This window comes from Rana temporaria, chromosome 12 (genome assembly GCF_905171775.1).
Source record: "Rana temporaria chromosome 12, aRanTem1.1, whole genome shotgun sequence".
Taxonomy (NCBI): domain Eukaryota; kingdom Metazoa; phylum Chordata; class Amphibia; order Anura; family Ranidae; genus Rana; species Rana temporaria.
This window is the reverse complement of record NC_053500.1, coordinates 117244329-117264529: the sequence shown is the minus strand read 5'-3', so window position 1 is coordinate 117264529 and position 20201 is coordinate 117244329.

Sequence of the window (20201 nt, the reverse complement as noted above, 5' to 3'; positions counted from 1 at the left end):
CAAAACAGCTTCAAACTGTACAGCTTTAGGCCTCATATACGGTGCCTTGAAATGTATTCATACTAGGGCGGTTACTGATCAAAATTTTTGTGTTCGATTAATCGTTTTTTTTTTTAAATCGATTAATCGACTAATTTCGATTAATTATAACGCACATACAGGTCCAATTACTTTTAGCTGATCTCCTCGCAGGCTGATTTCTAGTGCAGCTACCAACCACTGGAAAAATGGATAGCAGGATACAAAAAACACACAAAGGCAGCGCTCGATGGGAATAGCATTAAAACTTTTATAGTCTTCAAGTAGGTAACCAAATAAATATTGCACTGGAGATAAAATCGATGTAGCTACATAAACTGTAAAAATGGTGCGAGTAATACCAAAACGGTACCAAAAGCAGTCATAAAAACATGTAGCCAAGTATGATACTGGTATAAAAATGTGTACAACGATATCACTGCTGAATCCAGATGAGGAGGTGTTAACATCAGTCCGTCGGCATGTAGATGTCCTGTGAAGGAACTATCACAACTCCCAGTGGATGGTTGTAGAATCCCAGGTTAATAGAGGGAAGTGATAGAGGGAAGTGTAACAGCCCTTGCGTGTGGCAGATAGTAAGGTCCCGCCGGCATGCAGATATGAAGGCACAGCAGAGGAGCCCTTCAGATGGACACGGCAAGCCCCGCCGGTGTCTGTGACGTTACTGGACCTCCGATGGAACTCCCTGAAGGCCCAGAAGCCGGCGGAGAGGTGAGTACCAAACAAAAGAATTTTAATCGATCAAAAAGATTTTGATCGATCAAAAAAATTAAAGATTAATCGATTAATTAAAAGTTAATTTGCACAGCCCTAATTCATACCCCTTGAAATTGTCCACATTTTGTCATGCTACAACCAAAAATGTACATGTATTTTATTGTCACATAAGTGGAAGGAAAATGATAAATGGTTTTCATTTTTTTTTACAAATAAATATCTGAAAAGTGTGGCGTGCATTTGTATTCAGCCCCCTTTACTCTACATAGTTACATAGTTGGTAAGGCTGAAAAAAGACAACAGTTCAACCTGTGTATGTGCAGGGCCGGCGCTAGCGCAAGGCAACATGGGAACTTGCCTTACGGCGCCAGGGTGGAAAATTGACAGTGTCACTGTGTCAGTGTCTCTCTCGTCTCTGTGAGTCCCAGGATTACACACAGCAGGCATCTCCCGCTGTGTGTATTGGAGCTTAGTGTGTTAACTTTGGCCGCGCTGTGAGAAAAGTCCCGCCCTCCTCCTAGATCAGCTTGTGTGATAGGCAGAACAATGCGTCTATCACACAAGCTGATCTAGGAGGAGGGTGGGACTTTTCTAACAGCGCGGCCAAAGTTTTCACACTAAGCGCCGATACACACAGCGGGAGATGCCTGCTGTGTGTGAAGTGTAGAGGAGGAGGAAGGGAGGGGAGCGCTGCAGCCACACTTGCAGTGAGTGTGATAAATTCTCTCTCATGTCATGCTGCCCCGGCGGCCCCTCCTCTCTTCTCATCCATCCTCATTTGCTTGTGACATCATCTGGGATGGACGAGAAGAGAGGAGAGGCCGCCGGGGCAGCGTGACATGAGAGAGAACTTATCACAGATGCTTCCTGCATACTGGCTGCCAGGTAAATGCTGTGCCCCAATGTGCTCCAATATGCCCCAAGTCTGCTGTGCCTCAATGTCGTGTGCCCTGATGTGCTGTGCCCTGATGTACTGTGACCTGTGCCCTGATGTTCTGTGCCCTTTAACCTGATGTGGCCTGGTGTGCTGTACCCTGATGTGCACTGTACCCTGATGTGTTGTGCCCTGTGCATGCGTGCGTGCGCGCCGGGGGAGGGGGGGGGGCGTCAAAATGCACCTTTGTCTGAGTTGGCAAAAATCCTTGCACTGGCCCTGTGTATGTGTATCAGTGTCTATAATGTTTTCCCATATCCCTGTATGTTGTGTCCTTTAAAGGGTCACTAAAGGAAAAAATGTTTTTGCTGAAATGACTGTTTACAGGGTATAGAGACATAAACGTTAACTGATTCCTTTTAAAAATGATTAAAAATAGATTAAATTCAATCATATAATGTGCCTCTAGTTTCACTTTCGGTTTTAAACTGGTTTCATGTTTCTGTGAAGTAAAGAGACCCACAGAACAAAAACAAACAAATCCAGGGCAGTGTTTTGTTTTTAAAATGAATCTGATTGGTTCTGTTAAGTTTTAGACACACAGTAATGACAGCTTAGACCACCGTGAAAAGCTCCCAGTACCATGGTTATAAGGAAAAAGACAACCAGGAAGTGGGAGATCACAGCAGAATTACAGCAACTTCAAAGCAAAAATGAACAATAAGGACATGAAACCAGTACTGCAGTAAGGTAAAGGAAGCTATTTAGCTAAAAAAAAAAAAATTCCTTTTAGTGACCCTTTAAGATGTACATCTAAGGCCGGGTACACACGGACAAACATGTATGGTGAAAGCGGTCCGTCGGACCGTTTTCACCATACATGTCTGCCAGAGGGCTTCTGTACGATGGTTGTACACACCATCGTACAGAAGTCCGCGCGTAAACAATACGCGGGGCGTGTCCGCGGTGGTCGCCGCGTCCGATGACGCGGTGTCGCCGCGACAATGACGCGGCGACGTGGGCGGCCCGCCTTTAAAATGCTTCCACGCATGCGTCGAAGTCATTCGACGCATGCGAGGGACGGCGGGCGCCTGGACATGTCGGTAGGTCTGTACTGACGACCGTACATGTCCGAGCGGGCAGAATTCCAGCGGGCTGTTTTAAAACAAGTCCAGGAATATTTTGTCTGCTGGGAAAAGGCCCGGCGGGCAAATGTTTGCTGGAATTCGGCCCGCTCGCGCCCACACACGACCAAACATGTCTGCTGAAACTGGCCTGGCGGGCCAGTTTTTCAGCAGACATGTTTGGTCGTGAGGTATGGGGCCTAAGAGTCTCTTAAAAATATCCATACTCCCTGCAGCCACCACCAATTGCGGGAGAGTGTTCCACATCCTTATAGCCTTGACAGTGAGGAACCCCCTACGCAGTTTATGGTTTTTATTGCTTTCTCCTCCAGTCTCATTGTGTGCCCTCATGTCCTTTTACACTCTCTGGGACTGAATAGTTTATTTTGTGTTGTGTAGTCGTTCTTATAATTGAGGTCCTCCAGTCCCCTTATTAGTTTTGTTGCCTTTCTTTGGACTCTCTCCAGCTCAAGCACATGCCTTCGGAGGACTGCTGACCAGAACTGGATGGAAACCTCTAGATGGTGGCCTAACCAGAGGTTTTATAAGGTGGCAGAATTATAGTTTTATCCCTGGAGTATATTCTTTTTTTTATGCATGCTAACATTCTGGCTGCTTTGGCAGCTGCAGCTTGACACTGCATGCTGTTGCTCAATCTGTTATCTATTAGCACCCCTAGATCCTTCTCCATCCTTTATTCTCCCAGAGGTTCTCCACCTAGTGAATATTTAGCATTTATTTTTTTTTGCCCCTAAATGCATTACTTTACATTTCTCCACTAGGGTTGAGTTTGGTGTTCGACTCGAACGTATGTTCGACTCGAACATCGTCTGTTCATACGTTCGACGAATTTCGAAACAAAACGGGTCGTTCGCGCCAAATTCGAGTGACGCGCGTCGGCCCATAATTCACTGCGGCGGTGCGCGCTGATGATTTGCCAAGCATGCACCATGACCCTGCATGCTTGGCCAATCACAAGGCGCTTTGGCCAATATGGCTCAGGGGGTTTAGTACACATCCTACACTATATAAGGCCGCCTGTAAGGCGGCCGCGTGTAGTGTTGTTCCAGCTTTGTTAAAGAAAAGAACAGTCAGACAGTTAGAGAGAGAGAGATAGATAGAGACACAGTGGGGTAGATTCCACATACCTTTTGCGGCGGCGTATCTCCAGATACGCGCCGTAATTTGAATTCCGCGCCTGCGTAGCGTTACGCCCGATTCACAAAGGCAGTTCGCTGAAAAAATAGGCTTCCTCCACCGACGTAACTTGATTGCGGCGGCGTAGAATTGTGTGCAATATAACTTTGGCGCTAGGGGGCGCTTCCGTTGTTGTCGGCGTAGAATATGCTAATTTCCTAGATACGCGATTCACAAGCGTACGTGCGCCCGGCGTTCGTTTTTTTAACGCCGTTTGCGTTAAGGCTTTTTCGGTGTAAGGCTGCTCCTGCTATTAGGAGGCGCAGCCAATGTTAAAGTATGGATGTCGTTCCCGCTTCGAAATTTGAATTATTTACGTTGTTTGCATAAGTCGTCGCGAATAGAGCTGGACGTAATTACGTTCACGTCGAAACCAATACATCGTTACGCCATACTTGGAAAGCAATGCACACTGGGGATATGTACAACGGACGGCGCATGCGCAGTTCGTAAATACGTCAATCAAGTCAGTTCATCACATATTACATAAACACGCCCCCTTCCCATTTGAATTACGCGCGCTTACGCCGGCCCCATTTACGCTACAACCGCCGCGACTTACGGAGCAAGTGCTTTGTGAATACTGCACTTGCTCCTGTAAGTTGCGGAGGCGTAGCGTAAATACACTACGCTGCGCCGCCGTAACTTATATCGTAGCTACCTGTATCTACCCCAGTGTCATTTCTACTAGATAAAGATAGATAGATAGATAGATAGATAGATAGATAGATAGATAGATAGATAGATAGATAGATAGATAGATATATAGATAGCTAATAGAGCAGGAAGGCTAGTCAGTTTTAGTTAAATTTACAGTGTGTAGAGGATATATATACATCCTAGCGTTGTACATATATTTATACACTGTATAGCTTAGCTAGATCAGCTATTCCTATTGTTAGCAGTAGATTGTGCTAGATGCAGTGCTCTAACATGTTGTATTGCTGCATAGTGTTTAGTTTTACACCTAAACATAGTACTCAGTGTTAGTGGACGTGTGCTATTTAATTGCCCATAAACGCATTAGCTGTTACTGCACGTGGGCTATTTAATAGTGTAATAAGGATATTGCGTGAGTGAGAACGTTGTTCGCAGTCGGTAGAAAACGTTGTGTTTACACACGGCTCTCCCGTTCTTCAGCTCCGGGGGACCGATCGCGGGACTCTAGTCCGGCGATTGGGTCCGCGTGTCCCGTGGCCGTGGTCACGGAGCTCCAGACTGGTTCGCGGGAGCGCGCAGCCATTCTGCCGACGTATATTAGCGTTAGGCGGTACTTAAGTGGTTAATGAGCGAGCTGTTCCCTCTGCCCAGTCAATATTGGAGTAAATGTAGTCCCCCATTATGATTAAATTTCCCTGTCTCCCTGACAATTCTAACTGAGTAGTAGTTCCAGCTCCTCCTCCTCTTCATGTTGGGTGGCCTATAACATACCCCACTATTAATTTCCTACTTACTTCTTCTCTTTGAAGTTCTACATAATGTCACTCCTCTCTACCACCATCATTTTTTAAATATAGACACACACCTCCCCTCTTATACCTTCCCTGTCCCTTTCGATACAAGGAATAACCCTGTATATTGGCCAGCCAATCGTGTGAGCTGTCCAAACTAAGTTTCAGTTATTACCATAAAGTTAAGTCCTCCTCATGTAATAGCAGCTCCAGATCCACTATTTTGTTAGTTAGGCTTAGGGATGAGCCGAACACCCCCCGGTTCGCGGCAGAACATGTGACCTGTGTCCTGATCCGTCCTGCACCCCTCTGCCTTGTTCCATGCCCTTGTACCCAGTCGTGTCCCCTTCCCTTGCATCCCTGTTGCCTTTGAAATTGTATATAGTAGCAGTTAGATCATTAGTTTTTTTTTGTTCTTGTTTGCTGGAGTGGTTTATGTTTTCACTAGTTGCTGTGTATGTTTATTGGTGTGTGTTCACTTTAAATAAATATCACTTTAATGATAAATACTTTGTTTGGTCTCAGGTGGGGAATAGGCCAACACATGTCCTCACCGCCTATCAAATGCCCTCTAAAAAGTGATCCACCACAGATCACTCTTTAGATGACGACTCAAATTAGATAAGCCCTAAAGATAGCCATACATGGATTGAAATTTGGCTGGTTCAGTAGAAACTGGCAGAATTTTGATCCATGCATGAGCATTGAGCAGGCTGATTATACTGAAGTCAATATACTGATCCACTTCTGTACAACCAGCCTGTTGTTTTTTTCATGAGTGATCAGTGCCACTGGCTATAGCCAGCAACGTATCAGTGGCCCGGATTCAGGAGAGCAATTGTGCCTGCGTAACCATAGTTACGCAGCGCAATTGCTTACTTGCGCCGGCGTTACGAATGCTCCTGATTCAGGAAACATCGTAACGCCGACCTGCAGCCTAAAATCTGCGTGGCATAAGGCTCTTATGCACGCATATCTTAGGCTGCATTATTGCGATGGCCGCTAGGGGGCGCTCCCATTGTGCTCAGTGTATAGTATGCAAAGTGCATACTAACACGATTCACAATGTTGCGCGAGCCCTGCGTACGCAAGTTACGTGTTTTCCGTACGGCGTGTTTAGCGTAAGGCTGCCCCTTCTAATAGTAGGGGCAGCCAATGCTAAAGTATACCCGTCGTTCCCAGCGTCGCGAAATTTGAATTTCACGTCGTTTGCGTAAAGTGATTCGTGAATGGCGCTGGACGCCATTCACGTTCACTTGGAAGCAAATGACGTCTTGCGACGTCATTTGCCGCAATGCACGTCGGGAACGTTTCCCGACGGAGCATGCGCTCTACGCTCGGGCGGGGAGCGCGCTAATTTAAAGATTCCAGCCCCCTACGGGATCATTTACATTAGGCGCCCTTACGCAGGGCAAGTTTACACAGCGCACACGCAATTTACGGAGCTACTGCTCCGTGAATCGCGGGTAGCGCAGGAAATTTGCGGGGGCGCAGGGCAAAAACGCTGCCCTGCTCCTCCGTAAAAAAGGGGCAATTCTACCTGAATCTGGGCCAGTGTGTTTTGTTGGCGGGAAATCTTCCACTGTCAGAACATTAGTTCAACAGCAGTAGCGATTCTTAACAATTCCTTTACAGCACATGCACCAGTGTCGTCACGGCTGCTTGCTCTATGGAATATTTCCTAAACGTTGCACGTTTAGAAGATATTTATTCTACCTACAGGTAAGCTTCATTATAAGCTTACTTGTTTATAAAGTAGCTGAAAATACTTTAATAACACTTTATCTGTGTATAGGCAGATAGATGAATGCCTATTTCTGGTTATCACTAGAGGGCAGTGTGGCTTATCAAATGCAAAATGAATAGTTATAGTTTCAGATGAAAAAGGTAGAACTTTACTAAAAAATATTTTGATGTTAGATTAGTATTAAAGTAGATTTCCCATCTAAACAAACACTTTACTATGATTAACTGTAATCTGTAAAGGTAGAGCTATTTAATACAGAGGAGTCCAAATTCTAAGAAAAATCTGAATTCCCACATATCATCTCAGAATAATATCTGATAAAAAAAATCTGACATATCAGACATGCAGAATTATATCTAAGATAATATTTTAGAATTCTGATGTAATATCTTTGGGTGTTCAAAATCTGGCATACAGTATTGATGCTGATCTATTAACCGCTTGCCAACAGACTCGCGATGATATATGACGGCAGAATGGCACGGCTGCGCAAATGGGCATACCAGTATGTCCCTCTGTCATCGCAGGTTAGACGGCGCACGCGTGCGGCAGGAGCATGCCCGCGGGTCCCGCTGACTCTATGTCCGCCGGTGGCCCGCGATCGGGGGCGTGGAGAGGCAGAACAGGGAGACAAAGGCATTTCCCTATTCTGCCTAGCAACATGACAGGGGTCTACTGTTTCCAGTGATCGGGAGCAATGATCTCTGTCATGTTCTAGTGAGCCCATCCCCCCTACAGTTAGAACACACAAAGGGAACACACTTAACCCCTTGATCGCCCCCTAGTGTTTAACCCCTTCCCTGCCAGTGACATTTGCACAGATCACAGTTTTTTTTATATAGCACTGATCGCTGTATAAATGTTAATGGTCCCAAAATAGTGTCCGATCTATCCACCGCAGATAATACAATATAATAGAAATGCCATAAATCTATCCCCTATTTTGTAGACGCTATAACTTTTGCGCAAACCAATCAATATAGGCTTATTATTAGTAGAAAAATACATATCGGCCTAAACTGAGGAAGACATTTTTTTTATATATATATATATATATATTTTTTTTGGGGGGGGGGGGGATATTTATTATAGCAAAAAGTAAAAAATATAGTTTTTTTTGTTTATAGCGCAAAAAATAGAAACTGCAAGGGGGTGATTAAATACCACCAAAAGAAAGCTCTATTTGTGGGGGAAAAAAGGACGTCAATTTTGTTTAGGCGCCACGTCGCACGACCGTGCAGTTGTCAGTTAAAGCGACGCAGTGCCGTATCGCAAAAAATGCTCTGGTCATTAAGGGGGTAAATCCTTCCGGGGCTAAAGTGGTTTAAATTGTATTTACATCTTTGCCTTGCTGCCTTGCTTTGCCATTTGTTTTAAATGGCACACCAACAAGCTTTGCAGTACACTGCTACATATTTCAAGGCATCATATTGCAGTGGCAGAACTACCAGGGTCGCAAAGATAGAGCTAGCCACCGTGGAGCGGGGCCCCAAGAAGGCAGGAAGGGGGTCTGCTGCACTACATATGAAAGAGTCCTGCTGCAGGACCGTAACAAAGGGCCCCATGGGCCTTGGGATCAGTGGGGAGGGACCTGGGCGCAGAGGGAAGGGCCCCCGGGACTGAAGCAAAGGGCCTGGGGATCAATAGGTTAGGGGGGCCCTTCATGGTTTCTTGTACAGGGGCCCTGAAAGTTCTAGTTACGCCTCTAAGTATCGGGTCAGGCATCGGGAGCATTTGCGCGAGCACAAGTACTCGCGCAAATGCTCGGTATCGGTCCCGATACCGATACTAGTATCGGGACAACCCTAATAAATAACATTTGCGTTTGATGATCGGTGATGATCATCGTAACAGCAAATATTTTAACAGTTATGACTCATTATTTACTATTGTGATGCTGTGATTGGATTCCAAGCATGACTATTGTATACTACGTGTCATGTGATCACACAGCAATCATGTGGGATCTGGGCTGCTCATAGCGGCCTTATACTGAGCAGGTGGAGTATTAAAACATGGGCCACCAGAAAGGTAAGTAGACATTACAACATCTTCATTTTTTCAGTGGGCTTTGTTTACTTTGGACCCTGTGGTCACATGGTCACTTAATGGATTGAATGCTCAGATTCTTGCTTAAAACCCAATTGTGGAGGTTCACGTTAGGATCCCTGCAGCCAGTAGTGTATTTAGGTTTTGTGCTGCCCTAGGCCTGACTAAACTCGTGCACCCCCTTATTTAAATATGACCCACCCCTTCCTGTCAAGACTACACCCCTTTCTGTTTAAAACACCCCTGAAATTTTCGAGTGGGGACACTAGTTCTTAGGCCCTGGGGGGATTGGATCCCCTTAACTTGCATAGATTTCCTCTCACTTCCTGTTTTGCTATGGGGCAGGAAGTGAAGGAAAATCTCTGCAATGGGACAGGGATGGTAGAAAATAAACTGACAGGGACTTTAACCCTCCCTTACTCTATCCAAAATGAAAGAAAAAAGTGTTGCCTATAGTTCAACTTTAAGCACGAGTTTCTGATAACTTTATGGAGAGGACAAAGAAGATATAATCATGCCAATGGTGCAGCAGAAAACATATAACACAGTGAGGAAGGTTTGTGGTCCAGGATGATGCGACAGTCAAAATTAGAAGCAGCTTGCATTACACTAACAGTGTAGGGCAGGCCGGTGGGGACTCTTTCTGTGCTGCCACCCTGCAAAGTAATGCCCTAGGCATGGGCCTTGTTGGCCTAGGCCAGGATACAGCGTTGCCTGCAGCCTATACACACCCTCAAAACACACCCATGGAAAATTTGCTAAAAAACAGAGAGAACATACAAGTCCAGACAAATATCGTCCTCAATAGAACCCCATCAATGGTAGGAAGGCCTAACCCTTTAGATATCTATGATGCCACATCTTGTCTTATCTACTCCACAGGTATCTGAAATGCCTGATTGCGCTTCGTGTCCACATGCAGTGCCTGTTTATAGTAAATCAATACATGGTCTCTTCTGAGTGCAGATGACCATTTATCTCTCTATCACAGACATGTCAGTGCAAGGAAAAATATCATTATCTCTATTCCCGTTCAATTTCCGATTCATATATGCTTTATTAATTATGGCTTTGTTTAATATTTAATGACATTCAATACATCAGTCAGAGAGTGTCCATTAAACCTTGGTGTAGCCGAATGCAGAGATATGCAGGAGCACTGAGAGTCTGACATTTCTCTTGTTTGCTAGCGGAAAACTTGTACATTTATCAACTGGTTTTAAGAAATCGTCCCTGGAAATGTGTGTCCTTAAAAATGTCCCTGGTTGTCACAATTGGTTGATTGTACTTCAAAACCCTTCTTTATCTACCAATTAGTGGTGTTTCCCGACCAGGTTGCCATTTGGGTTTCCCCAGGGTGCCATGAGAATGAGACCCAGTTTGCCCTAGATTAGAGATGCATGAGAGAAGTGATTGGGGGTAGGGGACTTTTATATGATGGAGGGACACTGTTGTGATGGGGGAACACAGATGTGATGGGAAGACTCTGATAAGTGGAATATGATGTCATGGAGAGCTATTTGGTGCTATTTAATCACTGCTGTTTTTTTTTTATTAAAAGTTTAAAAATGTTTAGTTGTTTCTGTTAAAAAAAAAAGTAGCCCAACCCCTGAAAAACAACCCCACATTATAACCCCTTGTCCACCAAATGATTTGGAAAAGTGCACAAAACAAGGTCCATAAAGACATGGATGAACGAGTTTGGGGTGGAGGAACTTGACTGACCTGCACCTAAACCCGATAGAACACCTTAGGCCTCGTACACACGGACGGACTGTCCGATGAAAACGGTCCCCCGGACTGATTTCATCAGACATGTCTGCTGCCGAATTTTGGTCTGATGGTTGTACACACCATCAAACCAAAATCCCCGCGGACAGGATACGCGGTGATGTGGCCGCGCCATCCCCGCGATGATGACACAGCGACGTGCGCGACCCTGGAAGGTCAATGCTTCCACGCATGCGTCGAATCATTTCGACGCATGCGAGGGCTTTCGGCTGAGCGGACATGTCCGGTAAGTCGTACAGACGACCGAACATGTCCGACGGACAGGCTTCCAGCGGACATGTTTCTTAGCATGCTAAGAAACATTTGTCCGCTGGAAACCTGTCCGATCCGCCGGAAAATTGTCCGGTCGGACGTACAGACGACCGAACATGTCCGCTGAAACTGGTCTGCGGGCCAGTTTCAGCAGACATGTTCGGTCGTGTGTACGAGGCCTTAGAGATGAATTAGAGCGGTGACTGCGAGCCAGGCCTTCACCTCCAACATCAGTGCCTGACTCCACAAATGCACTTCTGGAAGAATGGTCAAACATTCCCATAGACACACTCCTAAACCTGGTGGACAGCCTTCCCAGAAGAGTTGAAGCTGTTATAGCTGCAAAGGGATAGCCAACTCAATATTGAACCCTACGGACTAAGACTGGGATGCTAATAAAGTTCATGTGCGTGTAAAAGCAGGTGTCCCAATACTTTTGGTAATATATAGCCGGATTCAGGTAGAGCGGCGTATATTTGAGCGGGCGTAGCGCAGCTCATATGCACTACGCCGACGTAACATAGAGAGGCAAGGCCAGTATTCACAAAGCACTTGCTCCCTAAGTTACAGCGTAAATGGGCCGGCGTAAGCCCGCCTAATTCAAAGTAGGCAGGTAGTGGGCGTGTTGTATTAAAATGAATCGTGACCCCATGTAATTAAAGCGCCGAACGAACGGCGCATGCGCGCGCATTCTCAGAATCATGTCGAATTTACACTCTAAGATACGACGGCTCAATGGCAACGACGTGAACGTAACCTACGCCCAGCCCCATTCACGTACGACTTACGTAAACAACGTAAAATCCGACGGCAGTTCCGACGTCCATACCCTAACATACTTAGACCAGCTTTTTGGTGGCTTATCTTTACGCCAGACGTACGCCTTACGTAAACGGTTTAGCTTACTGCGACGGGCGCAAGTACGTTCGTGAATCGGCGTATCTCGCTCATTTACATATTTGACGCGTAAATCAATGGAAGCACAAGATACGACGGCACAGGAGACTAACGTCGGTCATGGGAAGTCAAAATTCAGGCGTATCTTGTACCGTGAATTAGGGGCATAGATACGACGGCGCATCCGTGGACTTACGCGGCGTATCATTATATACGTCGGCGTAAGTCTTTGTGAACCCGGGCCATAGTATATATGTGAAAATCAATAAGTCCTGATGGCCTGTCTCATTTCTTGAGCCCAGAAAATGCCAGGACAGTACAAAGACCCCCATATGACCACTTTTTGAAAAGTAGACAGTTCAATAAAAAAAATGTAATATATTTTAAATATATATATTTTTTCATTTTTTTTTTCACTTTCTTTTTAAATGATTTTGACCAGTACTGTGGATAAATTACTCAAATGCCGCAACACACTATGTGCTAAATACTTTAACTGATAACCATTCACCTCGGTGGTTCCCTCAATCTCCATCCACCATCTTTATGGCCCCTTTCACATTGGGACGTTTTTCATGCGGTACAGCGCTAAAAATAGCGCTGCTATACCGCATGAAAAATCATGCCCTGTACTCTTCAATGTGAAAGCCCGAAGGCTTTCACATTGAAGCGATGCGCTAGCAGGAGCGCTCCAAAAGTCCTCCTAGCCGTATCTTTACCGCGGTATAGGAGCGGTGTGTTCACCGCTCCTATACCGCGCCTTCCCATTGAAATCAATGGGAAAGCGCGGTAATACCGCGGTAATACCGCCGCAACGCGGGCGGTATTAACCCTTTTTCGGCCGCTAGCGGGGGTTAAAACCTCACCGCTAGTGCCCGAATATCGCGGTAAACACGATGGTATAGCCGCGCTACAAGTAGCGCGGCTATATTGTCACCACGGGTCCACGCCTCAGTGTGAAACCGGCCTTAGTGAAACCTCCGGCTCAGTTCACGCTGGTGCGATGCGGGAATTCAGTGCGGGTTCCCACATCACACCTGAATCACACCGTGGTTCACAATGACATTTGCGAACTGCTGGGGTGTCAAAGTAAAGTTAATGACACCCCCAGATCGGTTCGCAGATCGCAGTGCGAACTGTGAAATAGTGCAAGAATTGGATTGCATAGGTGTGAACACCCATGCGATCCGATTCCAGTGCGGACCAAAAAAAGGGCCCTGCACCATTTTGGTGCGAATGCGATTTCAGCCATACAGTTCCACTTTGAAGTATTCAACACACTCAGCTTACCTGGGTCCCCCCAAAATTTCACTTACTTAAAGCTGAACTACAGGACATGCAAATATTACCCAAATATAAGGGTCATGTGTATTCCTACTTGAACCTTGGTGAGCTCTGTGTATTTCCACCAGATCTGTGCAGTAATCCAGTGTGATGCCGCGTACACACGATCTTTTTTCGGCATGAAAAAAAAACGAAGTTTTTCAGCATGTCCAAAAAACGAAGTTTTTCCAACTTCATCATTAAAAACGACGTTGCCCACACACCATCGTTTTTGAAAAATTATGAACAAAGCGCGGTGACGTACACCACGTACAACGGCCCTCTAAAGGGGAAGTTCTATTCGCCTTTGGGCTGCTTTTAGCTGATTCCTTGTTAGTAAAAGACGATTCGCGCTTTTTTGTCTGTTACAGCGTGATGAATGTGCTTACTTCATTATAAACGGTAGTTTTACCTGAACGAGCGCTCCCGTCTCATAACTTGCTTCTGGGCATGCGCAGGTTTAAAACTTCGTTTTTGCCCACACACGATCATTTTTAACAACACAAAAAACGACATTTTAAAAAACGTTGTGAAAAAATGCAACATGTTCGAATTTTTCAGAAGCCGAAAAACGATGTGAAGCCCCCACACGATCATTTTAAATTAAGTTTTTAAAAACTTTGGGCCAGATTCTCAAAGAGTTACGCCGGCGTAACTCCGAATCTAAGCTCGTCGTATGTCTAAATGTATTCTCAAACTGAGATACACTTAAACATGCCTAAGATACGACAGCCTGCGCCGTCGTATCTTAGGGTGCAATATTTACGCTGGCCACTAGGTGGCGCTTCCATTGCGGTCGGCGTAAAATATGAAAATTAGTCGTTACGCCGATTCACGAACGTACGATTGCCCGTCGCAGTAAATTTACGCCATTTCCGTAAGAGATACGCGGCGTAAAGATAAACATGCCCCCTAGGTGGCGTACTCAATGTTAAGTATGGCCGTCGTTCCCGTGTCTAAATTTGAAAATTTTACGTTGTTTGCATAACTCGTCCGTGAATGGGGCTGGACGCCATTTATGTTCACGTCGAAACCAATGACGTCCTTGCGACGTCATTTAGTGCAATGCACGTCGGGAAAATTTAGAAACGGCGCATGCGCAGTACGTTCGGCGCGGGAACGCGCCTAATTTAAATGATCCACGCTCCCTACCCGGATCATTTGAATTAGGCGGGCTTGCGCCGGGGGATTTACGCTACGCCGCCGCAACTTTACAGGCAAGTGCTTTGTGAATCAAGCACTTGCCCGTAAAACTTGCGGCGGCGTAACGTTAATACGATACGTTACGCCGCCGCAGATCTACGTGAATCTGCCCATTTGGTTTTTTTTATGCCGAAAAACGATCATGTGTACGCGGAATGAGACTTTCCCTCTGTGTAGGATCTTCCTGTAATAAAGACCGCTCACTGCTGCTCTCCCTCTTTGTGCAGGGTGACTGGTCCTGTCTCCGCCCCCTCCTGCACAGGCTACGTACAGCACAGTGATGATGTCATGTCAATGTAATATCTGGGTTTGCAGAGGCATTTGATACACACAAAGTGGATTTATAATCTTTTCGGTTATTGAGAAGTATATTTAATAAAGAATTTAGGGCCAGATTCACAAATGAGATACGACAGCGTTTCTCCTGATACGCCGTCGTATCTCTGTTTCTATCTATGCGACTGATTCATAGAATCAGTTACGCATAGATAGCCAGAAGATCCGACAGGTGTAATTGTTTTACACTGTCGGATCTTAGGATGCAGTACCGCGGCCGCCACTGGGGGGAGTTCGCGTCGTAAACCAGCGTCGGGTATGCAAATTAGGAGTTACGGCGGATCCACGCCGGTTTTTCGCGTTCGCTACGTTGCCGCTAGTCAAGTTTCCCGTCGCAAAGTTACACTTTTTTTTGGTGCCTTAACTTTAGTCAGCAAGTGTATTGCTGTCTAAAGTATGGCCGTCATTCCCGCGTCGAAATTTAAAAATCAACGTCGTTTGCGTAAGCCGTCCGGGAATACGGAAGTACGCTACGCGCGTCGCCGTTCAAAAAAATGACGTCACGGCGCGCAAAGCACGGCGGGAGTTCGGAAACGGAGCATGCGCGGTAGGTCCGGCGCGGGAGCGCGCCTAATTTAAATGGCACACGCCCATTTAAATTGGCCCGCCTTACGCCGGAGGCCGCCGGCGTAGGTTTTCATCGCAAGTGCTTTGTGAATCAGGCACTTGCGATGAAAAATTGCGGCGGTGTAACGTATCTAGGATACGTTACGCCGCCGCGATTCTACGTGAATCTGGCCCTTACTGCTTGGAGTTCACCTTTAATACATTTAAGACTGACCTAAATGTAGATTGAAATGCCTTCTCCAGGGATCACTTTCTACTCCAATTTTATACATGTAACTGATCTTTCTCAATACATTGGCCAGCAAACAAATGTTTTATCCTCACTAAGAAAAGAGAGATATGCAGAATAAAGTATATATTGGATTTAATATACAGGCGCCCGCAGTCTATGATGTTATTGAGGTGCTTTGCAAACTTTATACATCCTTCTCGAAATAAAAAAAGCATATTGTAGATGAAGCACTAAATCTGCTTATTATTTTCCTATTTAGGGAGGCCTGGAAAAAATATTATCTTTTGTTTTATACCGAGACTGGAAAATCACATTGTCATGGAAACCGGAATGAAGTGATGGGGGGGGGGGGGGAGAGGGGAGGGCTTCGCAGAAAGGTACAGAAATATTAAACTCATTTAAATCATCACCGTCACTGACATGCACTTAACCCCTCGCGATCCGGGGGATCTGTAAGGAAACGCAAGCCGCGACCGGCGCATTATTTTTATTTAGAAAATATCGGTGAGATATGCGATTGCTTCCACATCTCCAAACGTTTAGCATAGCTACACCGGATATCTTCTTCTATCCTTTTATCAAGTCTCTTCTATGATCTAAGACTGGAAGGTCAAAGGTCAGTCCCCCTCATCAGAGATTTTTTCAAAAATAGCAGACAAATGTTTATCAAATAAAATGACTGTTCTCCATAGGGAAGAATGTGGAGGAAAAAAAATATTTATTTCTGTGCATAAACAAACTTCAGGGTTTGTACAAATTATAACATTGTAACATTTAGAAAGGAAAAGTCATCACTCAGGGGTAGGCAGCCCTTTGAGCAGAGCGTGCCAAAAAATGTTTTCAAAGAAATTGAGCGTGCCGATTTTAGAACAACAGTAAATGCTGTAAAGTACCTTAGTAGTGAGAAATTAATATCCTGCACTGTCACGCTTCAGATCAGCCCCAATTTATGCAACTTCACACCTCAGATCACTGTCCCCCCTGCACATCAGACCCACCACTGTCCCCCCTGCACATCAGACCCACCACTGTCCCCCCTGCACATCAGACCCACCACTGTCCCCTCTGAAAATCTGTTTCACCACTGTACCCCCCTGCACATCAGACCCACCACTGTCCCCTCTGAAAATCTGTTTCACCACTGTACCCCCCTGCTCTTTTGCCCCACCACTGTACCCCCCTGCACATCTGCCCCACCACTGTACCCCCCTGCTCATCTGCCCCACCACTGTACCCCCCTGCTCATCTGCCCCACCACTGTACCCCCCTGCTCATCTGCCCCAGCACTGTAACCTTCTGCACATCTGGCCCACCACTGTACCCCCCTGCTCATCTGCCCCACCACTGTAACCCCCTGCTCATCTGCCCCACCACTGTACCCCCCTGCGCATCTGCCCCAGCACTGTACCCCCCTGCTCATCTGCCCCACCACTGTACCCCCTGCTCATCTGCCCCACCACTGTACCCCCTGCGCATCTGCCCCAGCACTGTACCCCCCTGCTCATCTGCCCCACCACTGTACCCCCCTGCTCATCTGCCCCACCACTGTAACCCCCTGCTCATCTGCCCCACCACTGTACCCCCCTGCGCATCTGCCCCAGCACTGTACCCCCCTGCACATCTGCCCCACCACTGTACCCCCCTGCACATCTGCCCCACCACTGTACCCCCCTGCACATCTGCCCCAACATTGTAACCTCCTGCACATCTGTCCCACCACTGTAACCCCCTGCATATCTGCCCCACCACTGCACCCCCCTGCACATCTGCCCCACCACTGTCCCCCCTGCACATCTGCCCCAACATTGTAACCTCCTGCACATCTGTCCCACCACTGTAACCCCCTGCATATCTGCCCCACCACTGTACCCCCCTGCACATCTGCCCCACCACTGTACACCCCTGCACATTTGCCCCAACACTGTATCCCCATACTCATCTGCCCCACCACTGTAACCACCCTGCTCATCTGTCCCACCAATACACCACGTACCACATTGCTCATCTGCCCCAACAATTTACCCCCTTTCTCATCTGCTCCACCACTGTAACCCCTGCACATCTGCCCCACCACTGTAATACCCTGCTCATCTGCCCCACCACTGTACCCCCCTACTTATCTGTCCCACCATCACACCTCCCACCATCTGCCCCAGTGCTCTACCCCCTGTTTTTCTGCCCCAACACTGAACCCCCTGCTCATCTGCTCCACCACTGTATCCCCCCTGCTCATCTGCCCCACCACGTACCACCTTGCTCATCTGTCCCAACAATTTACCCCCTTTCCCATCTACCCCACCACTGTAACCCCTGCACATCTGCCCCACCACTGTAACCCCTGCACAACTGCCCCATCACTGTAATACCCTGCTCATCTGTCCCACCAATACACCTCCTTTCACATTTGCCCCACTGCTCTACCCCCTGTTATTCTGCCCCAACACTGAACCCCCTGCTCATCTGCCCCACCACTGTACCCCCATGCTCATCTGCCCCATCACAGTAAACCCTCTGCTCATCTGTCCCACCAATACACCTCCTTTCACATCTGCCCCACTGCTCTACCCCCTGTTATTCTGCCCCAACACTGAACCCCCTGCTCATCTGCCCCACCACTGTACCCCCATGCTCATCTGCCCCATCACCGTAACCCTCTGCTCATCTGTCCCACCAATACACCTCCTTTCACATCTGCCCCACTGCTCTACCCCCTGTTTTTCTGACCCAACACTGAACCCCCTGCTCATCTGCTCCGCCACTGCATCCCCGCTGCTCATCTGCCCCACCACGTACCACCTTGCTCATCTGCCCCAACAATTTACCCTCTTTCTCATCTACCCCACCACTGTAACCCCTGAACATCTGCCCCATCAATGTAATACCTGCACATCTGCCCCACCTCTTTACCCCCCTACTCATCTGTCCCACCAATACACCTCCTTTCACATCTGCCCCACTGCTCTATTTTCTGCCCCAACACTGAACCCCCTGCTCATCTGCTCCACCACTGTATTCCCCCTGCTCATCTGCCCCACCACGTACCACCTTGCTCATCTGTCTCAACAATTTACCCCCTTTCTCATCTGCCCCACCACTGTAACCCCTGTACATCTGTCCCACCACTGTAACCCCTGCACATCTGCCCCACCACTGTAACCCCTGCTCATCTGCCCCACCACTGTAATACCCTGCAAATCTGCCCCACCTCTGTATCCCCCTGCTCATATGTCCCACCACTGTAACCCTCTGTACATATGCCCCACCACTGTATCACCCTGCTCTTCTGTCCCACCACTGTAACCCCCTGCTCATCTGCCCCACCAATGTTCCCCCTTTCTCATCTGCCCCACCACTGTACCTCCATGCACATGATGGGACTGCCTGGAGGAGGAGACCGATCGCTGTTCATACTTAGTATGAACAGTAGATTTGTCTCCTCTCTCCTGACAGAACAGAGATCTGTCTGTTTACATTGACAGATCTCCATTCTGTCTCTCTCAGGAGTGATCACGGGTGCCCGGCTGACATTGCACCAGTGGGCACGCGCATTGGCTCCATCGTCGCGACGCGGGTGCTCCCTAGAGGTCTTAAAGCAGCCAACGTACAGCTACAGCTTATTGCCCAGGGAGCCAACTTGTCGCAGTGTAACTGCCGTGGCTGGTCCTTAAGTGGTTAAACTTGCTTGCGGCTGTAATGTATTGCTGGCTCCCGGCAAAATAGATGGAAAATCAAAGAAATAATTCAGCGGGGGTTCCCCCCCCCCTATTCCATACCAGGCCCGATGGTTCTGACCCAAAAGGCCTGGTATGGATTTTGGGGGGGACCCCATGCCGTTATTTATTTTTTATTTTTTATTCTGTCATAGGGTTCCCCTTAACCACTTCAATGCACTGTATTATATACTCTTCACTGCCTGCACTGTATATATATACTGTGCCTGCACTGTATATATAGTCTACACTGAATGAACTGTATATTCAGTCTACACAGTATATATATATATTAATACATTGCCACGTTATCATACTACATACCGCCACCGTGTAAGCAGCCTTATATAGTGTGGGGCATGGACTTAGCCCCCTGAGCCACCCTGCCTTTGGCCAATCATGGCTCTCCCAGCAGATCGCGCTGGGAGAGCACCTGTCAATCCACTGCGATCTCGCAGTGCATTATGGGGTGGTCCTCGGCGCTCGAATTAGCCGCGAATGCCCCATATGTTCATTTCGTTTGCGAACAAACGAACACCCGATGTTCGTGTCGAACTTATGTTTGATTCGAACATCTGACCATCCCTACTGTTGGATGATTTGAAAAGGTGTGTCACAATAAACCATGTCCTTTAGAACCACCCACCTTTCACCTTTTGAGCTTGGGTTCAGTCTGAACCTATATTGGGCTG